Here is a 19,753-nt window from a genome sequence, read left to right as displayed (position 1 = left end):
TACGCTACACTGATATTGCTTGCAAGGTTTTGACGTTCCCCCTAGCCCAAGATTGTCCTGCTGTTTGCGATGGAGCTTGGTGTTTGGTCGGCCACTAGCGACGGATGGCTGCAAAGTCAAGTCTCTCCAGTGGGCCCTGCCAAATCGCTTCTGTAGATGGCGGCCTCACTTGAAACAAACTGTCGTAAGGCGACAGTTGTGCTACAGATGGATTATTATAGGCTCGATACGTTAAAATGACTGCGACAGGTATGCACTTAAATATAAATTAGAGCTCGTCGTTCGCAAATACCAACATACTCGTAGCTGCAGCCGAAATTTGATTGGTTTGTAGATCTCGAAATGATGTTTAATTCGAAGGGCATACGCTATGGAATGTTGTGCGCTTTCATCTGGTGGGCAGTTTTGTCTCGTATTTCATACACACGCTATTTGCCACGTACACGCGTCGTTGTTACTACTGAGTGGCGTTTCGCACGGAGAAGGAGTGACCGCAAACGCGTGCTTCACGTAAAATTCATCGACGAGGATGGGATTCGAACCCACGCGTGCAGAGCACATTGGATTAGCAGTCCAACGCCTTAACCACTCGGCCACCTCGTCTGCTGGTACAACAGCTGTGTCTTGGGCTAGTGCTTGCGGAAAGAAGACATTTGTCGATTCGAAAACGCATTCAAAACATCGTACTGGGCCGGTGTTAACGTCTAATTCCAAGCTGCAGTGCAGCCGACCAAGCTCCCACTCGCGAATCGTTTAATGACAGCATCCGTCCACGTCGATATCCGATCGGGGCAAAATCACCGGCCCACCTATTTACTGCAGGAATAAGCATTGTATCGACATGCAGTGTCGTCTAATGCAAATGAGAAAGGTGCTGTGCATTCTTTTCCAAGACTTACTGCAACGAAACGTACAGCTCGATACGCTACACTGATATTGCTTGCAAGGTTTTGACGTTCCCCCTAGCCCAAGATTGTCCTGCTGTTTGCGATGGAGCTTGGTGTTTGGTCGGCCACTAGCGACGGATGGCTGCAAAGTCAAGTCTGTCCAGTGGGCCCTGCCAAATCGCTTCTGTAGATGGCGACAGTTGTGCTACAGATGGATTATTATAGGCTCGATACGTTAAAATGACTGCGACAGGTATGCACTTAAATATAAATTAGAGCTCGTCGTTCGCAAATACCAACATACTCGTAGCTGCAGCCGAAATTTGATTGGTTTGTAGATCTCGAAATGATGTTTAATTCGAAGGGCATACGCTATGGAATGTTGTGCGCTTTCATCTGGTGGGCAGTTTTGTCTCGTATTTCATTCACACGCTATTTGCCACGTACACGCGTTGTTGTTACTACTGAGTGGCGTTTCGCACGGAGGAGTGACCGCAAACGCGTGCTTCACGTAAAATGCATCGACAAGGATGGGATTCGAACCCACGCGTGCAGAGCACATTGGATTAGCAGTCCAACGCCTTAACCACTCGGCCACCTCGTCTGCTGGTACAACAGCTGTGTCTTGGGCTAGTGCTTGCGGAAAGAAGACATTTGTCGATTCGAAAACGCATTCAAAACATCGTACTGGGCCGGTGTTAACGTCTAATTCCAAGCCGCAGTGCAGCCGACCAAGCTCCCACTCGCGAATCGTTTAATGACAGCATCCGTCCACGTCGATATCCGATCGGGGCAAAATCACCGGCCCACCTATTTACTGCAGGAATAAGCATTGTATCGACATGCAGTGTCGTCTAATGCAAATGAGAAAGGTGCTGTGCATTCTTTTCCAAGACTTACTGCAACGAAACGTACAGCTCGATACGCTACACTGATATTGCTTGCTACAGATGGATTATTATAGGCTCGATACGTTAAAATGACTGCGACAGGTATGCACTTAAATATAAATTAGAGCTCGTCGTTCGCAAATACCAACATACTCGTAGCTGCAGCCGAAATTTGATTGGTTTGTAGATCTCGAAATGATGTTTAATTCGAAGGGCATACGCTATGGAATGTTGTGCGCTTTCATCTGGTGGGCAGTTTTGTCTCGTATTTCATTCACACGCTATTTGCCACGTACACGCGTTGTTGTTACTACTGAGTGGCGTTTCGCACGGAGGAGTGACCGCAAACGCGTGCTTCACGTAAAATGCATCGACAAGGATGGGATTCGAACCCACGCGTGCAGAGCACATTGGATTAGCAGTCCAACGCCTTAACCACTCGGCCACCTCGTCTGCTGGTACAACAGCTGTGTCTTGGGCTAGTGCTTGCGGAAAGAAGACATTTGTCGATTCGAAAACGCATTCAAAACATCGTACTGGGCCGGTGTTAACGTCTAATTCCAAGCCGCAGTGCAGCCGACCAAGCTCCCACTCGCGAATCGTTTAATGACAGCATCCGTCCACGTCGATATCCGATCGGGGCAAAATCACCGGCCCACCTATTTACTGCAGGAATAAGCATTGTATCGACATGCAGTGTCGTCTAATGCAAATGAGAAAGGTGCTGTGCATTCTTTTCCAAGACTTACTGCAACGAAACGTACAGCTCGATACGCTACACTGATATTGCTTGCAAGGTTTTGACGTTCCCCCTAGCCCAAGATTGTCCTGCTGTTTGCGATGGAGCTTGGTGTTTGGTCGGCCACTAGCGACGGATGGCTGCAAAGTCAAGTCTCTCCAGTGGGCCCTGCCAAATCGCTTCTGTAGATGGCGGCCTCACTTGAAACAAACTGTCGTAAGGCGACAGTTGTGCTACAGATGGATTATTATAGGCTCGATACGTTAAAATGACTGCGACAGGTATGCACTTAAATATAAATTAGAGCTCGTCGTTCGCAAATACCAACATACTCGTAGCTGCAGCCGAAATTTGATTGGTTTGTAGATCTCGAAATGATGTTTAATTCGAAGGGCATACGCTATGGAATGTTGTGCGCTTTCATCTGGTGGGCAGTTTTGTCTCGTATTTCATTCACACGCTATTTGCCACGTACACGCGTTGTTGTTACTACTGAGTGGCGTTTCGCACGGAGGAGTGACCGCAAACGCGTGCTTCACGTAAAATGCATCGACAAGGATGGGATTCGAACCCACGCGTGCAGAGCACATTGGATTAGCAGTCCAACGCCTTAACCACTCGGCCACCTCGTCTGCTGGTACAACAGCTGTGTCTTGGGCTAGTGCTTGCGGAAAGAAGACATTTGTCGATTCGAAAACGCATTCAAAACATCGTACTGGGCCGGTGTTAACGTCTAATTCCAAGCCGCAGTGCAGCCGACCAAGCTCCCACTCGCGAATCGTTTAATGACAGCATCCGTCCACGTCGATATCCGATCGGGGCAAAATCACCGGCCCACCTATTTACTGCAGGAATAAGCATTGTATCGACATGCAGTGTCGTCTAATGCAAATGAGAAAGGTGCTGTGCATTCTTTTCCAAGACTTACTGCAACGAAACGTACAGCTCGATACGCTACACTGATATTGCTTGCAAGGTTTTGACGTTCCCCCTAGCCCAAGATTGTCCTGCTGTTTGCGATGGAGCTTGGTGTTTGGTCGGCCACTAGCGACGGATGGCTGCAAAGTCAAGTCTCTCCAGTGGGCCCTGCCAAATCGCTTCTGTAGATGGCGGCCTCACTTGAAACAAACTGTCGTAAGGCGACAGTTGTGCTACAGATGGATTATTATAGGCTCGATACGTTAAAATGACTGCGACAGGTATGCACTTAAATATAAATTAGAGCTCGTCGTTCGCAAATACCAACATACTCGTAGCTGCAGCCGAAATTTGATTGGTTTGTAGATCTCGAAATGATGTTTAATTCGAAGGGCATACGCTATGGAATGTTGTGCGCTTTCATCTGGTGGGCAGTTTTGTCTCGTATTTCATTCACACGCTATTTGCCACGTACACGCGTTGTTGTTACTACTGAGTGGCGTTTCGCACGGAGGAGTGACCGCAAACGCGTGCTTCACGTAAAATGCATCGACAAGGATGGGATTCGAACCCACGCGTGCAGAGCACATTGGATTAGCAGTCCAACGCCTTAACCACTCGGCCACCTCGTCTGCTGGTACAACAGCTGTGTCTTGGGCTAGTGCTTGCGGAAAGAAGACATTTGTCGATTCGAAAACGCATTCAAAACATCGTACTGGGCCGGTGTTAACGTCTAATTCCAAGCCGCAGTGCAGCCGACCAAGCTCCCACTCGCGAATCGTTTAATGACAGCATCCGTCCACGTCGATATCCGATCGGGGCAAAATCACCGGCCCACCTATTTACTGCAGGAATAAGCATTGTATCGACATGCAGTGTCGTCTAATGCAAATGAGAAAGGTGCTGTGCATTCTTTTCCAAGACTTACTGCAACGAAACGTACAGCTCGATACGCTACACTGATATTGCTTGCAAGGTTTTGACGTTCCCCCTAGCCCAAGATTGTCCTGCTGTTTGCGATGGAGCTTGGTGTTTGGTCGGCCACTAGCGACGGATGGCTGCAAAGTCAAGTCTCTCCAGTGGGCCCTGCCAAATCGCTTCTGTAGATGGCGGCCTCACTTGAAACAAACTGTCGTAAGGCGACAGTTGTGCTACAGATGGATTATTATAGGCTCGATACGTTAAAATGACTGCGACAGGTATGCACTTAAATATAAATTAGAGCTCGTCGTTCGCAAATACCAACATACTCGTAGCTGCAGCCGAAATTTGATTGGTTTGTAGATCTCGAAATGATGTTTAATTCGAAGGGCATACGCTATGGAATGTTGTGCGCTTTCATCTGGTGGGCAGTTTTGTCTCGTATTTCATTCACACGCTATTTGCCACGTACACGCGTTGTTGTTACTACTGAGTGGCGTTTCGCACGGAGGAGTGACCGCAAACGCGTGCTTCACGTAAAATGCATCGACAAGGATGGGATTCGAACCCACGCGTGCAGAGCACATTGGATTAGCAGTCCAACGCCTTAACCACTCGGCCACCTCGTCTGCTGGTACAACAGCTGTGTCTTGGGCTAGTGCTTGCGGAAAGAAGACATTTGTCGATTCGAAAACGCATTCAAAACATCGTACTGGGCCGGTGTTAACGTCTAATTCCAAGCCGCAGTGCAGCCGACCAAGCTCCCACTCGCGAATCGTTTAATGACAGCATCCGTCCACGTCGATATCCGATCGGGGCAAAATCACCGGCCCACCTATTTACTGCAGGAATAAGCATTGTATCGACATGCAGTGTCGTCTAATGCAAATGAGAAAGGTGCTGTGCATTCTTTTCCAAGACTTACTGCAACGAAACGTACAGCTCGATACGCTACACTGATATTGCTTGCAAGGTTTTGACGTTCCCCCTAGCCCAAGATTGTCCTGCTGTTTGCGATGGAGCTTGGTGTTTGGTCGGCCACTAGCGACGGATGGCTGCAAAGTCAAGTCTCTCCAGTGGGCCCTGCCAAATCGCTTCTGTAGATGGCGGCCTCACTTGAAACAAACTGTCGTAAGGCGACAGTTGTGCTACAGATGGATTATTATAGGCTCGATACGTTAAAATGACTGCGACAGGTATGCACTTAAATATAAATTAGAGCTCGTCGTTCGCAAATACCAACATACTCGTAGCTGCAGCCGAAATTTGATTGGTTTGTAGATCTCGAAATGATGTTTAATTCGAAGGGCATACGCTATGGAATGTTGTGCGCTTTCATCTGGTGGGCAGTTTTGTCTCGTATTTCATTCACACGCTATTTGCCACGTACACGCGTTGTTGTTACTACTGAGTGGCGTTTCGCACGGAGGAGTGACCGCAAACGCGTGCTTCACGTAAAATGCATCGACAAGGATGGGATTCGAACCCACGCGTGCAGAGCACATTGGATTAGCAGTCCAACGCCTTAACCACTCGGCCACCTCGTCTGCTGGTACAACAGCTGTGTCTTGGGCTAGTGCTTGCGGAAAGAAGACATTTGTCGATTCGAAAACGCATTCAAAACATCGTACTGGGCCGGTGTTAACGTCTAATTCCAAGCCGCAGTGCAGCCGACCAAGCTCCCACTCGCGAATCGTTTAATGACAGCATCCGTCCACGTCGATATCCGATCGGGGCAAAATCACCGGCCCACCTATTTACTGCAGGAATAAGCATTGTATCGACATGCAGTGTCGTCTAATGCAAATGAGAAAGGTGCTGTGCATTCTTTTCCAAGACTTACTGCAACGAAACGTACAGCTCGATACGCTACACTGATATTGCTTGCAAGGTTTTGACGTTCCCCCTAGCCCAAGATTGTCCTGCTGTTTGCGATGGAGCTTGGTGTTTGGTCGGCCACTAGCGACGGATGGCTGCAAAGTCAAGTCTCTCCAGTGGGCCCTGCCAAATCGCTTCTGTAGATGGCGGCCTCACTTGAAACAAACTGTCGTAAGGCGACAGTTGTGCTACAGATGGATTATTATAGGCTCGATACGTTAAAATGACTGCGACAGGTATGCACTTAAATATAAATTAGAGCTCGTCGTTCGCAAATACCAACATACTCGTAGCTGCAGCCGAAATTTGATTGGTTTGTAGATCTCGAAATGATGTTTAATTCGAAGGGCATACGCTATGGAATGTTGTGCGCTTTCATCTGGTGGGCAGTTTTGTCTCGTATTTCATTCACACGCTATTTGCCACGTACACGCGTTGTTGTTACTACTGAGTGGCGTTTCGCACGGAGGAGTGACCGCAAACGCGTGCTTCACGTAAAATGCATCGACAAGGATGGGATTCGAACCCACGCGTGCAGAGCACATTGGATTAGCAGTCCAACGCCTTAACCACTCGGCCACCTCGTCTGCTGGTACAACAGCTGTGTCTTGGGCTAGTGCTTGCGGAAAGAAGACATTTGTCGATTCGAAAACGCATTCAAAACATCGTACTGGGCCGGTGTTAACGTCTAATTCCAAGCCGCAGTGCAGCCGACCAAGCTCCCACTCGCGAATCGTTTAATGACAGCATCCGTCCACGTCGATATCCGATCGGGGCAAAATCACCGGCCCACCTATTTACTGCAGGAATAAGCATTGTATCGACATGCAGTGTCGTCTAATGCAAATGAGAAAGGTGCTGTGCATTCTTTTCCAAGACTTACTGCAACGAAACGTACAGCTCGATACGCTACACTGATATTGCTTGCAAGGTTTTGACGTTCCCCCTAGCCCAAGATTGTCCTGCTGTTTGCGATGGAGCTTGGTGTTTGGTCGGCCACTAGCGACGGATGGCTGCAAAGTCAAGTCTCTCCAGTGGGCCCTGCCAAATCGCTTCTGTAGATGGCGGCCTCACTTGAAACAAACTGTCGTAAGGCGACAGTTGTGCTACAGATGGATTATTATAGGCTCGATACGTTAAAATGACTGCGACAGGTATGCACTTAAATATAAATTAGAGCTCGTCGTTCGCAAATACCAACATACTCGTAGCTGCAGCCGAAATTTGATTGGTTTGTAGATCTCGAAATGATGTTTAATTCGAAGGGCATACGCTATGGAATGTTGTGCGCTTTCATCTGGTGGGCAGTTTTGTCTCGTATTTCATTCACACGCTATTTGCCACGTACACGCGTTGTTGTTACTACTGAGTGGCGTTTCGCACGGAGGAGTGACCGCAAACGCGTGCTTCACGTAAAATGCATCGACAAGGATGGGATTCGAACCCACGCGTGCAGAGCACATTGGATTAGCAGTCCAACGCCTTAACCACTCGGCCACCTCGTCTGCTGGTACAACAGCTGTGTCTTGGGCTAGTGCTTGCGGAAAGAAGACATTTGTCGATTCGAAAACGCATTCAAAACATCGTACTGGGCCGGTGTTAACGTCTAATTCCAAGCCGCAGTGCAGCCGACCAAGCTCCCACTCGCGAATCGTTTAATGACAGCATCCGTCCACGTCGATATCCGATCGGGGCAAAATCACCGGCCCACCTATTTACTGCAGGAATAAGCATTGTATCGACATGCAGTGTCGTCTAATGCAAATGAGAAAGGTGCTGTGCATTCTTTTCCAAGACTTACTGCAACGAAACGTACAGCTCGATACGCTACACTGATATTGCTTGCAAGGTTTTGACGTTCCCCCTAGCCCAAGATTGTCCTGCTGTTTGCGATGGAGCTTGGTGTTTGGTCGGCCACTAGCGACGGATGGCTGCAAAGTCAAGTCTCTCCAGTGGGCCCTGCCAAATCGCTTCTGTAGATGGCGGCCTCACTTGAAACAAACTGTCGTAAGGCGACAGTTGTGCTACAGATGGATTATTATAGGCTCGATACGTTAAAATGACTGCGACAGGTATGCACTTAAATATAAATTAGAGCTCGTCGTTCGCAAATACCAACATACTCGTAGCTGCAGCCGAAATTTGATTGGTTTGTAGATCTCGAAATGATGTTTAATTCGAAGGGCATACGCTATGGAATGTTGTGCGCTTTCATCTGGTGGGCAGTTTTGTCTCGTATTTCATTCACACGCTATTTGCCACGTACACGCGTTGTTGTTACTACTGAGTGGCGTTTCGCACGGAGGAGTGACCGCAAACGCGTGCTTCACGTAAAATGCATCGACAAGGATGGGATTCGAACCCACGCGTGCAGAGCACATTGGATTAGCAGTCCAACGCCTTAACCACTCGGCCACCTCGTCTGCTGGTACAACAGCTGTGTCTTGGGCTAGTGCTTGCGGAAAGAAGACATTTGTCGATTCGAAAACGCATTCAAAACATCGTACTGGGCCGGTGTTAACGTCTAATTCCAAGCCGCAGTGCAGCCGACCAAGCTCCCACTCGCGAATCGTTTAATGACAGCATCCGTCCACGTCGATATCCGATCGGGGCAAAATCACCGGCCCACCTATTTACTGCAGGAATAAGCATTGTATCGACATGCAGTGTCGTCTAATGCAAATGAGAAAGGTGCTGTGCATTCTTTTCCAAGACTTACTGCAACGAAACGTACAGCTCGATACGCTACACTGATATTGCTTGCAAGGTTTTGACGTTCCCCCTAGCCCAAGATTGTCCTGCTGTTTGCGATGGAGCTTGGTGTTTGGTCGGCCACTAGCGACGGATGGCTGCAAAGTCAAGTCTCTCCAGTGGGCCCTGCCAAATCGCTTCTGTAGATGGCGGCCTCACTTGAAACAAACTGTCGTAAGGCGACAGTTGTGCTACAGATGGATTATTATAGGCTCGATACGTTAAAATGACTGCGACAGGTATGCACTTAAATATAAATTAGAGCTCGTCGTTCGCAAATACCAACATACTCGTAGCTGCAGCCGAAATTTGATTGGTTTGTAGATCTCGAAATGATGTTTAATTCGAAGGGCATACGCTATGGAATGTTGTGCGCTTTCATCTGGTGGGCAGTTTTGTCTCGTATTTCATTCACACGCTATTTGCCACGTACACGCGTTGTTGTTACTACTGAGTGGCGTTTCGCACGGAGGAGTGACCGCAAACGCGTGCTTCACGTAAAATGCATCGACAAGGATGGGATTCGAACCCACGCGTGCAGAGCACATTGGATTAGCAGTCCAACGCCTTAACCACTCGGCCACCTCGTCTGCTGGTACAACAGCTGTGTCTTGGGCTAGTGCTTGCGGAAAGAAGACATTTGTCGATTCGAAAACGCATTCAAAACATCGTACTGGGCCGGTGTTAACGTCTAATTCCAAGCCGCAGTGCAGCCGACCAAGCTCCCACTCGCGAATCGTTTAATGACAGCATCCGTCCACGTCGATATCCGATCGGGGCAAAATCACCGGCCCACCTATTTACTGCAGGAATAAGCATTGTATCGACATGCAGTGTCGTCTAATGCAAATGAGAAAGGTGCTGTGCATTCTTTTCCAAGACTTACTGCAACGAAACGTACAGCTCGATACGCTACACTGATATTGCTTGCAAGGTTTTGACGTTCCCCCTAGCCCAAGATTGTCCTGCTGTTTGCGATGGAGCTTGGTGTTTGGTCGGCCACTAGCGACGGATGGCTGCAAAGTCAAGTCTCTCCAGTGGGCCCTGCCAAATCGCTTCTGTAGATGGCGGCCTCACTTGAAACAAACTGTCGTAAGGCGACAGTTGTGCTACAGATGGATTATTATAGGCTCGATACGTTAAAATGACTGCGACAGGTATGCACTTAAATATAAATTAGAGCTCGTCGTTCGCAAATACCAACATACTCGTAGCTGCAGCCGAAATTTGATTGGTTTGTAGATCTCGAAATGATGTTTAATTCGAAGGGCATACGCTATGGAATGTTGTGCGCTTTCATCTGGTGGGCAGTTTTGTCTCGTATTTCATTCACACGCTATTTGCCACGTACACGCGTTGTTGTTACTACTGAGTGGCGTTTCGCACGGAGGAGTGACCGCAAACGCGTGCTTCACGTAAAATGCATCGACAAGGATGGGATTCGAACCCACGCGTGCAGAGCACATTGGATTAGCAGTCCAACGCCTTAACCACTCGGCCACCTCGTCTGCTGGTACAACAGCTGTGTCTTGGGCTAGTGCTTGCGGAAAGAAGACATTTGTCGATTCGAAAACGCATTCAAAACATCGTACTGGGCCGGTGTTAACGTCTAATTCCAAGCCGCAGTGCAGCCGACCAAGCTCCCACTCGCGAATCGTTTAATGACAGCATCCGTCCACGTCGATATCCGATCGGGGCAAAATCACCGGCCCACCTATTTACTGCAGGAATAAGCATTGTATCGACATGCAGTGTCGTCTAATGCAAATGAGAAAGGTGCTGTGCATTCTTTTCCAAGACTTACTGCAACGAAACGTACAGCTCGATACGCTACACTGATATTGCTTGCAAGGTTTTGACGTTCCCCCTAGCCCAAGATTGTCCTGCTGTTTGCGATGGAGCTTGGTGTTTGGTCGGCCACTAGCGACGGATGGCTGCAAAGTCAAGTCTCTCCAGTGGGCCCTGCCAAATCGCTTCTGTAGATGGCGGCCTCACTTGAAACAAACTGTCGTAAGGCGACAGTTGTGCTACAGATGGATTATTATAGGCTCGATACGTTAAAATGACTGCGACAGGTATGCACTTAAATATAAATTAGAGCTCGTCGTTCGCAAATACCAACATACTCGTAGCTGCAGCCGAAATTTGATTGGTTTGTAGATCTCGAAATGATGTTTAATTCGAAGGGCATACGCTATGGAATGTTGTGCGCTTTCATCTGGTGGGCAGTTTTGTCTCGTATTTCATTCACACGCTATTTGCCACGTACACGCGTTGTTGTTACTACTGAGTGGCGTTTCGCACGGAGGAGTGACCGCAAACGCGTGCTTCACGTAAAATGCATCGACAAGGATGGGATTCGAACCCACGCGTGCAGAGCACATTGGATTAGCAGTCCAACGCCTTAACCACTCGGCCACCTCGTCTGCTGGTACAACAGCTGTGTCTTGGGCTAGTGCTTGCGGAAAGAAGACATTTGTCGATTCGAAAACGCATTCAAAACATCGTACTGGGCCGGTGTTAACGTCTAATTCCAAGCCGCAGTGCAGCCGACCAAGCTCCCACTCGCGAATCGTTTAATGACAGCATCCGTCCACGTCGATATCCGATCGGGGCAAAATCACCGGCCCACCTATTTACTGCAGGAATAAGCATTGTATCGACATGCAGTGTCGTCTAATGCAAATGAGAAAGGTGCTGTGCATTCTTTTCCAAGACTTACTGCAACGAAACGTACAGCTCGATACGCTACACTGATATTGCTTGCAAGGTTTTGACGTTCCCCCTAGCCCAAGATTGTCCTGCTGTTTGCGATGGAGCTTGGTGTTTGGTCGGCCACTAGCGACGGATGGCTGCAAAGTCAAGTCTCTCCAGTGGGCCCTGCCAAATCGCTTCTGTAGATGGCGGCCTCACTTGAAACAAACTGTCGTAAGGCGACAGTTGTGCTACAGATGGATTATTATAGGCTCGATACGTTAAAATGACTGCGACAGGTATGCACTTAAATATAAATTAGAGCTCGTCGTTCGCAAATACCAACATACTCGTAGCTGCAGCCGAAATTTGATTGGTTTGTAGATCTCGAAATGATGTTTAATTCGAAGGGCATACGCTATGGAATGTTGTGCGCTTTCATCTGGTGGGCAGTTTTGTCTCGTATTTCATTCACACGCTATTTGCCACGTACACGCGTTGTTGTTACTACTGAGTGGCGTTTCGCACGGAGGAGTGACCGCAAACGCGTGCTTCACGTAAAATGCATCGACAAGGATGGGATTCGAACCCACGCGTGCAGAGCACATTGGATTAGCAGTCCAACGCCTTAACCACTCGGCCACCTCGTCTGCTGGTACAACAGCTGTGTCTTGGGCTAGTGCTTGCGGAAAGAAGACATTTGTCGATTCGAAAACGCATTCAAAACATCGTACTGGGCCGGTGTTAACGTCTAATTCCAAGCCGCAGTGCAGCCGACCAAGCTCCCACTCGCGAATCGTTTAATGACAGCATCCGTCCACGTCGATATCCGATCGGGGCAAAATCACCGGCCCACCTATTTACTGCAGGAATAAGCATTGTATCGACATGCAGTGTCGTCTAATGCAAATGAGAAAGGTGCTGTGCATTCTTTTCCAAGACTTACTGCAACGAAACGTACAGCTCGATACGCTACACTGATATTGCTTGCAAGGTTTTGACGTTCCCCCTAGCCCAAGATTGTCCTGCTGTTTGCGATGGAGCTTGGTGTTTGGTCGGCCACTAGCGACGGATGGCTGCAAAGTCAAGTCTCTCCAGTGGGCCCTGCCAAATCGCTTCTGTAGATGGCGGCCTCACTTGAAACAAACTGTCGTAAGGCGACAGTTGTGCTACAGATGGATTATTATAGGCTCGATACGTTAAAATGACTGCGACAGGTATGCACTTAAATATAAATTAGAGCTCGTCGTTCGCAAATACCAACATACTCGTAGCTGCAGCCGAAATTTGATTGGTTTGTAGATCTCGAAATGATGTTTAATTCGAAGGGCATACGCTATGGAATGTTGTGCGCTTTCATCTGGTGGGCAGTTTTGTCTCGTATTTCATTCACACGCTATTTGCCACGTACACGCGTTGTTGTTACTACTGAGTGGCGTTTCGCACGGAGGAGTGACCGCAAACGCGTGCTTCACGTAAAATGCATCGACAAGGATGGGATTCGAACCCACGCGTGCAGAGCACATTGGATTAGCAGTCCAACGCCTTAACCACTCGGCCACCTCGTCTGCTGGTACAACAGCTGTGTCTTGGGCTAGTGCTTGCGGAAAGAAGACATTTGTCGATTCGAAAACGCATTCAAAACATCGTACTGGGCCGGTGTTAACGTCTAATTCCAAGCCGCAGTGCAGCCGACCAAGCTCCCACTCGCGAATCGTTTAATGACAGCATCCGTCCACGTCGATATCCGATCGGGGCAAAATCACCGGCCCACCTATTTACTGCAGGAATAAGCATTGTATCGACATGCAGTGTCGTCTAATGCAAATGAGAAAGGTGCTGTGCATTCTTTTCCAAGACTTACTGCAACGAAACGTACAGCTCGATACGCTACACTGATATTGCTTGCAAGGTTTTGACGTTCCCCCTAGCCCAAGATTGTCCTGCTGTTTGCGATGGAGCTTGGTGTTTGGTCGGCCACTAGCGACGGATGGCTGCAAAGTCAAGTCTCTCCAGTGGGCCCTGCCAAATCGCTTCTGTAGATGGCGGCCTCACTTGAAACAAACTGTCGTAAGGCGACAGTTGTGCTACAGATGGATTATTATAGGCTCGATACGTTAAAATGACTGCGACAGGTATGCACTTAAATATAAATTAGAGCTCGTCGTTCGCAAATACCAACATACTCGTAGCTGCAGCCGAAATTTGATTGGTTTGTAGATCTCGAAATGATGTTTAATTCGAAGGGCATACGCTATGGAATGTTGTGCGCTTTCATCTGGTGGGCAGTTTTGTCTCGTATTTCATTCACACGCTATTTGCCACGTACACGCGTTGTTGTTACTACTGAGTGGCGTTTCGCACGGAGGAGTGACCGCAAACGCGTGCTTCACGTAAAATGCATCGACAAGGATGGGATTCGAACCCACGCGTGCAGAGCACATTGGATTAGCAGTCCAACGCCTTAACCACTCGGCCACCTCGTCTGCTGGTACAACAGCTGTGTCTTGGGCTAGTGCTTGCGGAAAGAAGACATTTGTCGATTCGAAAACGCATTCAAAACATCGTACTGGGCCGGTGTTAACGTCTAATTCCAAGCCGCAGTGCAGCCGACCAAGCTCCCACTCGCGAATCGTTTAATGACAGCATCCGTCCACGTCGATATCCGATCGGGGCAAAATCACCGGCCCACCTATTTACTGCAGGAATAAGCATTGTATCGACATGCAGTGTCGTCTAATGCAAATGAGAAAGGTGCTGTGCATTCTTTTCCAAGACTTACTGCAACGAAACGTACAGCTCGATACGCTACACTGATATTGCTTGCAAGGTTTTGACGTTCCCCCTAGCCCAAGATTGTCCTGCTGTTTGCGATGGAGCTTGGTGTTTGGTCGGCCACTAGCGACGGATGGCTGCAAAGTCAAGTCTCTCCAGTGGGCCCTGCCAAATCGCTTCTGTAGATGGCGGCCTCACTTGAAACAAACTGTCGTAAGGCGACAGTTGTGCTACAGATGGATTATTATAGGCTCGATACGTTAAAATGACTGCGACAGGTATGCACTTAAATATAAATTAGAGCTCGTCGTTCGCAAATACCAACATACTCGTAGCTGCAGCCGAAATTTGATTGGTTTGTAGATCTCGAAATGATGTTTAATTCGAAGGGCATACGCTATGGAATGTTGTGCGCTTTCATCTGGTGGGCAGTTTTGTCTCGTATTTCATTCACACGCTATTTGCCACGTACACGCGTTGTTGTTACTACTGAGTGGCGTTTCGCACGGAGGAGTGACCGCAAACGCGTGCTTCACGTAAAATGCATCGACAAGGATGGGATTCGAACCCACGCGTGCAGAGCACATTGGATTAGCAGTCCAACGCCTTAACCACTCGGCCACCTCGTCTGCTGGTACAACAGCTGTGTCTTGGGCTAGTGCTTGCGGAAAGAAGACATTTGTCGATTCGAAAACGCATTCAAAACATCGTACTGGGCCGGTGTTAACGTCTAATTCCAAGCCGCAGTGCAGCCGACCAAGCTCCCACTCGCGAATCGTTTAATGACAGCATCCGTCCACGTCGATATCCGATCGGGGCAAAATCACCGGCCCACCTATTTACTGCAGGAATAAGCATTGTATCGACATGCAGTGTCGTCTAATGCAAATGAGAAAGGTGCTGTGCATTCTTTTCCAAGACTTACTGCAACGAAACGTACAGCTCGATACGCTACACTGATATTGCTTGCAAGGTTTTGACGTTCCCCCTAGCCCAAGATTGTCCTGCTGTTTGCGATGGAGCTTGGTGTTTGGTCGGCCACTAGCGACGGATGGCTGCAAAGTCAAGTCTCTCCAGTGGGCCCTGCCAAATCGCTTCTGTAGATGGCGGCCTCACTTGAAACAAACTGTCGTAAGGCGACAGTTGTGCTACAGATGGATTATTATAGGCTCGATACGTTAAAATGACTGCGACAGGTATGCACTTAAATATAAATTAGAGCTCGTCGTTCGCAAATACCAACATACTCGTAGCTGCAGCCGAAATTTGATTGGTTTGTAGATCTCGAAATGATGTTTAATTCGAAGGGCATACGCTATGGAATGTTGTGCGCTTTCATCTGGTGGGCAGTTTTGTCTCGTATTTCATTCACACGCTGTTTGCCACGTACACGCGTTGTTGTTACTACTGAGTGGCGTTTCGCACGGAGGAGTGACCGCAAACGCGTGCTTCACGTAAAATGCATCGACAAGGATGGGATTCGAACCCACGCGTGCAGAGCACATTGGATTAGCAGTCCAACGCCTTAACCACTCGGCCACCTCGTCTGCTGGTACAACAGCTGTGTCTTGGGCTAGTGCTTGCGGAAAGAAGACATTTGTCGATTCGAAAACGCATTCAAAACATCGTACTGGGCCGGTGTTAACGTCTAATTCCAAGCCGCAGTGCAGCCGACCAAGCTCCCACTCGCGAATCGTTTAATGACAGCATCCGTCCACGTCGATATCCGATCGGGGCAAAATCACCGGCCCACCTATTTACTGCAGGAATAAGCATTGTATCGACATGCAGTGTCGTCTAATGCAAATGAGAAAGGTGCTGTGCATTCTTTTCCAAGACTTACTGCAACGAAACGTACAGCTCGATACGCTACACTGATATTGCTTGCAAGGTTTTGACGTTCCCCCTAGCCCAAGATTGTCCTGCTGTTTGCGATGGAGCTTGGTGTTTGGTCGGCCACTAGCGACGGATGGCTGCAAAGTCAAGTCTCTCCAGTGGGCCCTGCCAAATCGCTTCTGTAGATGGCGGCCTCACTTGAAACAAACTGTCGTAAGGCGACAGTTGTGCTACAGATGGATTATTATAGGCTCGATACGTTAAAATGACTGCGACAGGTATGCACTTAAATATAAATTAGAGCTCGTCGTTCGCAAATACCAACATACTCGTAGCTGCAGCCGAAATTTGATTGGTTTGTAGATCTCGAAATGATGTTTAATTCGAAGGGCATACGCTATGGAATGTTGTGCGCTTTCATCTGGTGGGCAGTTTTGTCTCGTATTTCATTCACACGCTATTTGCCACGTACACGCGTTGTTGTTACTACTGAGTGGCGTTTCGCACGGAGGAGTGACCGCAAACGCGTGCTTCACGTAAAATGCATCGACAAGGATGGGATTCGAACCCACGCGTGCAGAGCACATTGGATTAGCAGTCCAACGCCTTAACCACTCGGCCACCTCGTCTGCTGGTACAACAGCTGTGTCTTGGGCTAGTGCTTGCGGAAAGAAGACATTTGTCGATTCGAAAACGCATTCAAAACATCGTACTGGGCCGGTGTTAACGTCTAATTCCAAGCCGCAGTGCAGCCGACCAAGCTCCCACTCGCGAATCGTTTAATGACAGCATCCGTCCACGTCGATATCCGATCGGGGCAAAATCACCGGCCCACCTATTTACTGCAGGAATAAGCATTGTATCGACATGCAGTGTCGTCTAATGCAAATGAGAAAGGTGCTGTGCATTCTTTTCCAAGACTTACTGCAACGAAACGTACAGCTCGATACGCTACACTGATATTGCTTGCAAGGTTTTGACGTTCCCCCTAGCCCAAGATTGTCCTGCTGTTTGCGATGGAGCTTGGTGTTTGGTCGGCCACTAGCGACGGATGGCTGCAAAGTCAAGTCTCTCCAGTGGGCCCTGCCAAATCGCTTCTGTAGATGGCGGCCTCACTTGAAACAAACTGTCGTAAGGCGACAGTTGTGCTACAGATGGATTATTATAGGCTCGATACGTTAAAATGACTGCGACAGGTATGCACTTAAATATAAATTAGAGCTCGTCGTTCGCAAATACCAACATACTCGTAGCTGCAGCCGAAATTTGATTGGTTTGTAGATCTCGAAATGATGTTTAATTCGAAGGGCATACGCTATGGAATGTTGTGCGCTTTCATCTGGTGGGCAGTTTTGTCTCGTATTTCATTCACACGCTATTTGCCACGTACACGCGTTGTTGTTACTACTGAGTGGCGTTTCGCACGGAGGAGTGACCGCAAACGCGTGCTTCACGTAAAATGCATCGACAAGGATGGGATTCGAACCCACGCGTGCAGAGCACATTGGATTAGCAGTCCAACGCCTTAACCACTCGGCCACCTCGTCTGCTGGTACAACAGCTGTGTCTTGGGCTAGTGCTTGCGGAAAGAAGACATTTGTCGATTCGAAAACGCATTCAAAACATCGTACTGGGCCGGTGTTAACGTCTAATTCCAAGCCGCAGTGCAGCCGACCAAGCTCCCACTCGCGAATCGTTTAATGACAGCATCCGTCCACGTCGATATCCGATCGGGGCAAAATCACCGGCCCACCTATTTACTGCAGGAATAAGCATTGTATCGACATGCAGTGTCGTCTAATGCAAATGAGAAAGGTGCTGTGCATTCTTTTCCAAGACTTACTGCAACGAAACGTACAGCTCGATACGCTACACTGATATTGCTTGCAAGGTTTTGACGTTCCCCCTAGCCCAAGATTGTCCTGCTGTTTGCGATGGAGCTTGGTGTTTGGTCGGCCACTAGCGACGGATGGCTGCAAAGTCAAGTCTCTCCAGTGGGCCCTGCCAAATCGCTTCTGTAGATGGCGGCCTCACTTGAAACAAACTGTCGTAAGGCGACAGTTGTGCTACAGATGGATTATTATAGGCTCGATACGTTAAAATGACTGCGACAGGTATGCACTTAAATATAAATTAGAGCTCGTCGTTCGCAAATACCAACATACTCGTAGCTGCAGCCGAAATTTGATTGGTTTGTAGATCTCGAAATGATGTTTAATTCGAAGGGCATACGCTATGGAATGTTGTGCGCTTTCATCTGGTGGGCAGTTTTGTCTCGTATTTCATTCACACGCTATTTGCCACGTACACGCGTTGTTGTTACTACTGAGTGGCGTTTCGCACGGAGGAGTGACCGCAAACGCGTGCTTCACGTAAAATGCATCGACAAGGATGGGATTCGAACCCACGCGTGCAGAGCACATTGGATTAGCAGTCCAACGCCTTAACCACTCGGCCACCTCGTCTGCTGGTACAACAGCTGTGTCTTGGGCTAGTGCTTGCGGAAAGAAGACATTTGTCGATTCGAAAACGCATTCAAAACATCGTACTGGGCCGGTGTTAACGTCTAATTCCAAGCCGCAGTGCAGCCGACCAAGCTCCCACTCGCGAATCGTTTAATGACAGCATCCGTCCACGTCGATATCCGATCGGGGCAAAATCACCGGCCCACCTATTTACTGCAGGAATAAGCATTGTATCGACATGCAGTGTCGTCTAATGCAAATGAGAAAGGTGCTGTGCATTCTTTTCCAAGACTTACTGCAACGAAACGTACAGCTCGATACGCTACACTGATATTGCTTGCAAGGTTTTGACGTTCCCCCTAGCCCAAGATTGTCCTGCTGTTTGCGATGGAGCTTGGTGTTTGGTCGGCCACTAGCGACGGATGGCTGCAAAGTCAAGTCTCTCCAGTGGGCCCTGCCAAATCGCTTCTGTAGATGGCGGCCTCACTTGAAACAAACTGTCGTAAGGCGACAGTTGTGCTACAGATGGATTATTATAGGCTCGATACGTTAAAATGACTGCGACAGGTATGCACTTAAATATAAATTAGAGCTCGTCGTTCGCAAATACCAACATACTCGTAGCTGCAGCCGAAATTTGATTGGTTTGTAGATCTCGAAATGATGTTTAATTCGAAGGGCATACGCTATGGAATGTTGTGCGCTTTCATCTGGTGGGCAGTTTTGTCTCGTATTTCATTCACACGCTATTTGCCACGTACACGCGTTGTTGTTACTACTGAGTGGCGTTTCGCACGGAGGAGTGACCGCAAACGCGTGCTTCACGTAAAATGCATCGACAAGGATGGGATTCGAACCCACGCGTGCAGAGCACATTGGATTAGCAGTCCAACGCCTTAACCACTCGGCCACCTCGTCTGCTGGTACAACAGCTGTGTCTTGGGCTAGTGCTTGCGGAAAGAAGACATTTGTCGATTCGAAAACGCATTCAAAACATCG

The 19,753-nt window shown here is 48.5% G+C and overlaps 22 non-coding genes across 22 annotated transcripts; all 22 read right to left on the bottom strand.

The window, feature by feature from the left end:
* Positions 1-521: 521 nt before the first annotated feature.
* Trnas-gcu lies at positions 522-603 on the bottom strand. Its single transcript has one exon. It is a non-coding gene; the product is annotated as a tRNA-Ser (tRNA).
* An 806-nt stretch (positions 604-1,409) lies between these two features.
* On the bottom strand, positions 1,410-1,491 carry Trnas-gcu. The gene has a single exon. It is a non-coding gene; the product is annotated as a tRNA-Ser (tRNA).
* Positions 1,492-2,148: 657 nt separating this feature from the next.
* On the bottom strand, positions 2,149-2,230 carry Trnas-gcu. The gene has a single exon. It is a non-coding gene; the product is annotated as a tRNA-Ser (tRNA).
* An 836-nt stretch (positions 2,231-3,066) lies between these two features.
* Trnas-gcu lies at positions 3,067-3,148 on the bottom strand. Its single transcript has one exon. It is a non-coding gene; the product is annotated as a tRNA-Ser (tRNA).
* An 836-nt stretch (positions 3,149-3,984) lies between these two features.
* Trnas-gcu lies at positions 3,985-4,066 on the bottom strand. The gene has a single exon. It is a non-coding gene; the product is annotated as a tRNA-Ser (tRNA).
* Positions 4,067-4,902: 836 nt separating this feature from the next.
* On the bottom strand, positions 4,903-4,984 carry Trnas-gcu. Its single transcript has one exon. It is a non-coding gene; the product is annotated as a tRNA-Ser (tRNA).
* Positions 4,985-5,820: 836 nt separating this feature from the next.
* Positions 5,821-5,902, bottom strand: Trnas-gcu. Its single transcript has one exon. It is a non-coding gene; the product is annotated as a tRNA-Ser (tRNA).
* An 836-nt stretch (positions 5,903-6,738) lies between these two features.
* Trnas-gcu lies at positions 6,739-6,820 on the bottom strand. The gene has a single exon. It is a non-coding gene; the product is annotated as a tRNA-Ser (tRNA).
* Positions 6,821-7,656: 836 nt separating this feature from the next.
* On the bottom strand, positions 7,657-7,738 carry Trnas-gcu. Its single transcript has one exon. It is a non-coding gene; the product is annotated as a tRNA-Ser (tRNA).
* An 836-nt stretch (positions 7,739-8,574) lies between these two features.
* On the bottom strand, positions 8,575-8,656 carry Trnas-gcu. Its single transcript has one exon. It is a non-coding gene; the product is annotated as a tRNA-Ser (tRNA).
* Positions 8,657-9,492: 836 nt separating this feature from the next.
* Trnas-gcu lies at positions 9,493-9,574 on the bottom strand. The gene has a single exon. It is a non-coding gene; the product is annotated as a tRNA-Ser (tRNA).
* An 836-nt stretch (positions 9,575-10,410) lies between these two features.
* Positions 10,411-10,492, bottom strand: Trnas-gcu. Its single transcript has one exon. It is a non-coding gene; the product is annotated as a tRNA-Ser (tRNA).
* Positions 10,493-11,328: 836 nt separating this feature from the next.
* Trnas-gcu lies at positions 11,329-11,410 on the bottom strand. Its single transcript has one exon. It is a non-coding gene; the product is annotated as a tRNA-Ser (tRNA).
* Positions 11,411-12,246: 836 nt separating this feature from the next.
* Trnas-gcu lies at positions 12,247-12,328 on the bottom strand. Its single transcript has one exon. It is a non-coding gene; the product is annotated as a tRNA-Ser (tRNA).
* Positions 12,329-13,164: 836 nt separating this feature from the next.
* Positions 13,165-13,246, bottom strand: Trnas-gcu. The gene has a single exon. It is a non-coding gene; the product is annotated as a tRNA-Ser (tRNA).
* An 836-nt stretch (positions 13,247-14,082) lies between these two features.
* Positions 14,083-14,164, bottom strand: Trnas-gcu. Its single transcript has one exon. It is a non-coding gene; the product is annotated as a tRNA-Ser (tRNA).
* Positions 14,165-15,000: 836 nt separating this feature from the next.
* Positions 15,001-15,082, bottom strand: Trnas-gcu. The gene has a single exon. It is a non-coding gene; the product is annotated as a tRNA-Ser (tRNA).
* Positions 15,083-15,918: 836 nt separating this feature from the next.
* Positions 15,919-16,000, bottom strand: Trnas-gcu. Its single transcript has one exon. It is a non-coding gene; the product is annotated as a tRNA-Ser (tRNA).
* Positions 16,001-16,836: 836 nt separating this feature from the next.
* Positions 16,837-16,918, bottom strand: Trnas-gcu. The gene has a single exon. It is a non-coding gene; the product is annotated as a tRNA-Ser (tRNA).
* Positions 16,919-17,754: 836 nt separating this feature from the next.
* On the bottom strand, positions 17,755-17,836 carry Trnas-gcu. The gene has a single exon. It is a non-coding gene; the product is annotated as a tRNA-Ser (tRNA).
* An 836-nt stretch (positions 17,837-18,672) lies between these two features.
* Positions 18,673-18,754, bottom strand: Trnas-gcu. The gene has a single exon. It is a non-coding gene; the product is annotated as a tRNA-Ser (tRNA).
* Positions 18,755-19,590: 836 nt separating this feature from the next.
* On the bottom strand, positions 19,591-19,672 carry Trnas-gcu. The gene has a single exon. It is a non-coding gene; the product is annotated as a tRNA-Ser (tRNA).
* Between the last annotated feature and the right edge of the window lie 81 nt (positions 19,673-19,753).

The sequence above is a fragment of the Schistocerca piceifrons genome, unplaced genomic scaffold, assembly GCF_021461385.2.
Source record: "Schistocerca piceifrons isolate TAMUIC-IGC-003096 unplaced genomic scaffold, iqSchPice1.1 HiC_scaffold_478, whole genome shotgun sequence".
Taxonomy (NCBI): domain Eukaryota; kingdom Metazoa; phylum Arthropoda; class Insecta; order Orthoptera; family Acrididae; genus Schistocerca; species Schistocerca piceifrons.
Note: the sequence above shows the minus strand (reverse complement) of the source record. Positions and strands in the feature narration are given on the sequence as shown.